This window comes from Rutidosis leptorrhynchoides, chromosome 4, assembly GCF_046630445.1.
Source record: "Rutidosis leptorrhynchoides isolate AG116_Rl617_1_P2 chromosome 4, CSIRO_AGI_Rlap_v1, whole genome shotgun sequence".
Lineage (NCBI taxonomy): Eukaryota > Viridiplantae > Streptophyta > Magnoliopsida > Asterales > Asteraceae > Rutidosis > Rutidosis leptorrhynchoides.
The window spans coordinates 554,699,336-554,706,678 of NC_092336.1; positions in this window are offsets into that span (position 1 = coordinate 554,699,336).

Consider the following 7,343-nt stretch of genomic DNA (forward strand, 5'->3'; position numbering starts at 1 on the left):
CCAACAAATCGGAGACCTGCACTTTCTACCATAAAGTGCTTCAAACGGCGCCATCTCAATGCTTGAATGGTAGCTGTTGTTGTAGGAAAATTCTGCTAACGGTAGATGTCGATCCCAACTGTTTCCGAAATCAATAACACATGCTCGTAGCATGTCTTCAAGCGTTTGTATCGTCCTTTCGCTCTGCCCATCAGTTTGTGGATGATAGGCAGTACTCATGTCTAGACGAGTTCCTAATGCTTGCTGTAATGTCTGCCAGAATCTTGAAATAAATCTGCCATCCCTATCAGAGATAATAGAGATTGGTATTCCATGTCTGGAGACGACTTCCTTCAAATACAGTCGTGCTAACTTCTCCATCTTGTCATCTTCTCTTATTGGTAGGAAGTGTGCTGATTTGGTGAGACGATCAACTATTACCCAAATAGTATCAAAACCACTTGCAGTCCTTGGCAATTTAGTGATGAAATCCATGGTAATGTTTTCCCATTTCCATTCCGGGATTTCGGGTTGTTGAAGTAAACCTGATGGTTTCTGATGCTCAGCTTTGACCTTAGAACACGTCAAACATTCTCCTACGTATTTAGCAACATCGGCTTTCATACCCGGCCACCAAAAATGTTTCTTGAGATCCTTGTACATCTTCCCCGTTCCAGGATGTATTGAGTATCTGGTTTTATGAGCTTCTCTAAGTACCATTTCTCTCATATCTCCAAATTTTGGTACCCAAATCCTTTCAGCCCTATACCGGGTTCCGTCTTCCCGAATATTAAGATGTTTCTCCGATCCTTTGGGTATTTCATCCTTTAAATTTCCCTCTTTTAAAACTCCTTGTTGCGCCTCCTTTATTTGAGTAGTAATGTTATTATGAATCATTATATTCATAGATTTTACTCGAATGGGTTCTCTATCCTTCCTGCTCAAGGCATCGGCTACCACATTTGCCTTCCCCGGGTGGTAACGAATCTCAAAATCGTAATCATTCAATAATTCAATCCACCTACGCTGCCTCATATTCAGTTGTTTCTGATTAAATATGTGTTGAAGACTTTTGTGGTCGGTATATATAATACTTTTGACCCCATATAAGTAGTGCCTCCAAGTCTTTAATGCAAAAACAACCGCGCCTAATTCCAAATCATGCGTCGTATAATTTTGTTCGTGAATCTTCAATTGTCTAGACGCATAAGCAATCACCTTCGTTCGTTGCATTAATACACAACCGAGACCTTGCTTTGATGCGTCACAATAAATCACAAAATCATCATTCCCTTCAGGCAATGACAATATAGGTGCCGTAGTTAGCTTTTTCTTCAATAACTGAAACGCTTTCTCTTGTTCATCATTCCATTCAAATTTCTTCCCTTTATGCGTTAATGCAGTCAAGGGTTTTGCTATTCTGGAAAAGTCTTGGATGAACCTTCTGTAGTAACCAGCTAGTCCTAAAAACTGGCGTATGTGTTTCGGAGTTTTCGGGGTTTCCCACTTTTCAACAGTTTCTATCTTTGCCGGATCCACCTTAATACCTTCTTTGTTCACTATGTGACCGAGGAATTGAACTTCTTCCAACCAAAATGCACACTTTGAAAACTTAGCGTACAATTCTTCCTTCCTCAATACTTCTAACACTTTTCTCAAATGTTCACCGTGTTCTTGGTCATTCTTTGAGTAAATAAGTATGTCATCAATGAAAACAATGACAAACTTGTCAAGGTATGGTCCACACACTCGGTTCATAAGGTCCATGAACACAGCTGGTGCATTAGTTAAACCAAACGGCATGACCATAAACTCGTAATGACCGTAACGTGTTCTGAAAGCAGTCTTTGGAATATCATCTTCTTTCACCCGCATTTGATGATACCCGGAACGTAAGTCAATCTTTGAATAAACAGACGAGCCTTGTAGTTGATCAAATAAGTCGTCGATTCTCGGTAGTGGGTAGCGGTTCTTGATGGTAAGTTTGTTCAACTCTCGGTAGTCGATACACAACCTGAATGTACCATCTTTCTTCTTGACAAACAAAACAGGAGCTCCCCACGGTGATGTGCTTGGTCGAATGAAACCACGCTCTAAAAGTTCTTGTAATTGGCTTTGCAGTTCTTTCATCTCGCTGGGTGCGAGTCTGTAAGGAGCACGAGCTATTGGTGCAGCTCCTGGCACAAGATCTATTTGAAATTCAACGGATCGATGTGGGGGTAATCCCGGTAATTCTTTCGGAAATACATCGGGAAATTCTTTTGCAATGGGAACATCATTGATGCTCTTTTCTTCAGTTTGTACTTTCTCGACGTGTGCTAAAACAGCATAGCAACCTTTTCTTATTAGTTTTTGTGCCTTCAAATTACTAATAAGATGTAGCTTCGTGTTGCCCTTTTCTCCGTACACCATTAAGGGTTTTCCTTTTTCTCGTATAATGCGAATTGCATTTTTGTAACAAACGATCTCCGCTTTCACTTCTTTCAACCAGTCCATACCGATTATCACATCAAAACTCCCTAACTCTACTGGTATCAAATCAATCTTAAATGTTTCGCTAACCAGTTTAATTTCTCGATTCCGATATATATTATCTGCTGAAATTAATTTACCATTTGCTAATTCGAGTAAAAATTTACTATCCAAAGGCGTCAATGGACAACTTAATTTAGCACAAAAATCTCTACTCATATAGCTTCTATCCGCACCCGAATCAAATAAAACGTAAGCAGATTTATTGTCAATAAGAAACGTACCCGTAACAAGCTCCGGGTCTTCCTGTGCCTCTACCGCATTAATATTGAAAACTCTTCCACGGCCTTGTCCATTCGTGTTCTCCTGGTTCGGGCAATTTCTAATAATGTGGCCTGGTTTTTCACATTTATAACAAACTACATTGGCATAACTTGCTCCGACACTACTTGCTCCGCCATTACTCGTTCCGACACCATTTGTTCCTTTCGTTCTATTAACCCCTGGTCCGTAGACCTCACACTTCGCCGCGCTATGACCATTTCTTTTACACTTGTTGCAAAATTTGGTGCAGAACCCTGAGTGATTCTTTTCACACCTTTGGCATAGTTAAAAAAAATCTATGTATTTCCGAAAATGATTCAAGATAAGCGGTATTGTAAACGAGTAGAATTATATTACTCAGTTGTAATGTCCCGTTCTTATTGATTAAAAACGTTCCATATTACTTGATTTCGTTGCGAGGTTTTGACCTCTATATGAGACGTTTTTCAAAGACTGCATTCATTTTTAAACAAACCATAACCTTTATTTCATCAATAAAGGTTTAAAACGCTTTACGTAGATTATCAAATAATGATAATCTAAAATATCCTGTTTACACACGACCATTACATAATGGTTTACAATACAAATATGTTACAACAAAATAAGTTTCTTGAATGCAGTTTTTACACAATATCATACAAGCATGGACTCCAAATCTTGTCCTTATTTAAGTATGTGACAGCGGAAGCTCTTAATAATCACCTGAGAATAAACATGCTTAAAACGTCAATAAAAATGTTGGTGAGTTATAGGTTTAACCTATATATATCAAATCGTAACAATAGACCACAAGATTTCATATTTCAATACACATCCCATACATAGAGATAAAAATCATTCATATGGTGAACACCTGGTAACCGACAATAACAAGATGCATATATAAGAATATCCCCATCATTCCGGGACACCCTTCGGATATGATATAAATTTCGAAGTACTAAAGCATCCGGTACTTTGGATGGGGTTTGTTAGGCCCAATAGATCTATCTTTAGGATTCGCGTCAATTAGGGTGTTTGTTCCCTAATTCTTAGATTACCAGACTTAATAAAAAGGGGCATATTCGATTTCAATAATTCAACCATAGAATGTAGTTTTATGTACTTGTGTCTATTTTGTAAATCATTTATAAAACTTGCATGTATTCTCATCCCAAAAATATTAGATTTTAAAAGTGGGACTATAACTCACTTTCACAGATTTTTACTTCGTCGGGAAGTAAGACTTGGCCACTGGTTGATTCACGAACCTATAACAATATATACATATATATCAAAGTATGTTCAAAATATATTTACAACACTTTTAATATATTTTGATGTTTTAAGTTTATTAAGTCAGCTGTCCTCGTTAGTAACCTACAACTAGTTGTCCACAGTTAGATGTACAGAAATAAATCGATAAATATTATCTTGAATCAATCCACGACCCAGTGTATACGTATCTCAGTATTGATCACAACTCAAACTATATATATTTTGGAATCAACCTCAACCCTGTATAGCTAACTCCAACATTCACATATAGAGTGTCTATGGTTGTTCCGAAATATATATAGATGTGTCGACATGATAGGTCGAAACATTGTATACGTGTCTATGGTATCTCAAGATTACATAATATATAATACAAGTTGATTAAGTTATGGTTGGAATAGATTTGTTACCAATTTTCACGTAGCTAAAATGAGAAAAATTATCCAATCTTGTTTTACCCATAACTTCTTCATTTTAAATCCGTTTTGAGTGAATCAAATTGCTATGGTTTCATATTGAACTCTATTTTATGAATCTAAACAAAAAAAGTATAGGTTTATAGTCGGAAAAATAAGTTACAAGTCGTTTTTGTAAAGGTAGTCATTTCAGTCGAAAGAACGACGTCTAGATGACCATTTTAGAAAACATACTTCCACTTTGAGTTTAACCATAATTTTTGGATATAGTTTCATGTTCATAATAAAAATCATTTTCTCAGAATAACAACTTTTAAATCAAAGTTTATCATAGTTTTTAATTAACTAACCCAAAACAGCCCGCGGTGTTACTACGACGGCGTAAATCCGGTTTTATGGTGTTTTTCGTGTTTCCAGGTTTTAAATCATTAAGTTAGCATATCATATAGATATAGAACATGTGTTTAGTTGATTTTAAAAGTCAAGTTAGAAGGATTAACTTTTGTTTGCGAACAAGTTTAGAATTAACTAAACTATGTTCTAGTGATTACAAGTTTAAACCTTCGAATAAGATAGCTTTATATGTATGAATTGAATGATGTTATGAACATCATTACTACCTTAAGTTCCTTGGATGAACCTACTGGAAAAGATAAAAATGGATCTAGCTTCAATGGATCCTTGGATGGCTCAAAGTTCTTGAAGCAAAATCATGACACGAAAACAAGTTCAAGTAAGATCATCACTTGAAATAAGATTGTTATAGTTATAGAAATTGAACCAAAGTTTGAATATGATTATTACCTTGTATTAGAATGATAACCTACTGTAAGAAACAAAGATTTCTTGAGGTTGGATGATCACCTTACAAGATTGGAAGTGAGCTAGCAAACTTGAAAGTATTCTTGATTTTATGAAACTAGAACTTTTGGAATTTATGAAGAACACTTAGAACTTGAAGATAGAACTTGAGAGAGTTCAATTAGATGAAGAAAATTGAAGAATGAAAGTGTTTGTAGGTGTTTTTGGTCGTTGGTGTATGGATTAGATATAAAGGATATGTAATTTTGTTTTCATGTAAATAAGTCATGAATGATTACTCATATTTTTGTAATCTTATGAGATATTTCATGCTAGTTGCCAAATGATGGTTCCCACATGTGTTAGGTGACTCACATGGGCTGCTAAGAGCTGATCATTGGAGTGTATATACCAATAGTACATACATCTAAAAGCTGTGTATTGTACGAGTACGAATACGGGTGCATACGAGTAGAATTGTTGATGAAACTGAACGAGAATGTAATTGTAAGCATTTTTGTTAAGTAGAAGTATTTTGATAAGTGTATTGAAGTCTTTCAAAAGTGTATAAATACATATTAAAACACTACATGTATATACATTTTAACTGAGTCGTTAAGTCATCGTTAGTCGTTACATGTAAGTGTTGTTTTGAAACCTTTAGGTTAACGATCTTGTTAAATGTTGTTAACCCAATGTTTATAATAACAAAAGAGATTTTAAATTATTATATTATTATGATATTATGATGTACGAATATCTCTTAATATGATATATATACATTAAATGTCGTTACAACGATAAACGTTACATATATGTCTCGTTTCAAAATCATTAAGTTAGTAGTCTTGTTTTTACATATGTAGTTCATTGTTAATATAATTAATGATATGTTTACTTATCATAATATCATGTTAACTATATATATAACCATATATATGTCATCATATAGTTTTTTACAAGTTTTAACGTTCGTGAATCACCGGTCAACTTGGGTGGTCAATTGTCTATATGAAACCTATTTCAATTAATCAAGTCTTAACAAGTTTGATTGCTTAACATGTTGGAAACATTTAATCATGTAAACATCAATCTCAGTTAATATATATAAACATGGAAAAGTTCGGGTCACTACAGTACCTACCCGTTAAATAAATTTCGCCCCGAAATTTTAAGCTGTTGAAGGTGTTGACGAATCTTCTGGAAATAGATGCGGGTATTTCTTCTTCATCTGATCTTCACGCTCCCAGGTGAACTCGGGTCCTCTACGAGCATTCCATCGAACCTTAACAATTGGTATCTTGTTTTGCTTAAGTCTTTTAACCTCACGATCCATTATTTCGACGGGTTCTTCGATGAATTGAAGTTTTTCGTTGATTTGGATTTCATCTAACGGAATAGTGAGATCTTCTTTAGCAAAACATTTCTTTAAATTCGAGACGTGGAAAGTGTTATGTACAGCCGCGAGTTGTTGAGGTAACTCTAGTCGGTAAGCTACTGGTCCGACACGATCAATAATCTTGAATGGTCCAATATACCTTGGATTTAATTTCCCTCGTTTACCAAATCGAACAACGCCTTTCCAAGGTGCAACTTTAAGCATGACCATCTCTCCAATTTCAAATTCTATATCTTTTCTTTTAATGTCAGCGTAGCTCTTTTGTCGACTTTGGGCGGTTTTCAACCGTTGTTGAATTTGGATGATCTTCTCGGTAGTTTCTTGTATAATCTCCGGACCCGTAATCTGTCTATCCCCCACTTCACTCCAACAAATCGGAGACCTGCACTTTCTACCATAAAGTGCTTCAAACGGCGCCATCTCAATGCTTGAATGGTAGCTGTTGTTGTAGGAAAATTCTGCTAACGGTAGATGTCGATCCCAACTGTTTCCGAAATCAATAACACAAGCTCGTAGCATGTCTTCAAGCGTTTGTATCGTCCTTTCGCTCTGCCCATCAGTTTGTGGATGATAGGCAGTACTCATGTCTAGACGAGTTCCTAATGCTTGCTGTAATGTCTGCCAGAATCTTGAAATAAATCTGCCATCCCTATCAGAGATAATAGAGATTGGTATTCCATGTCTGGAGATGA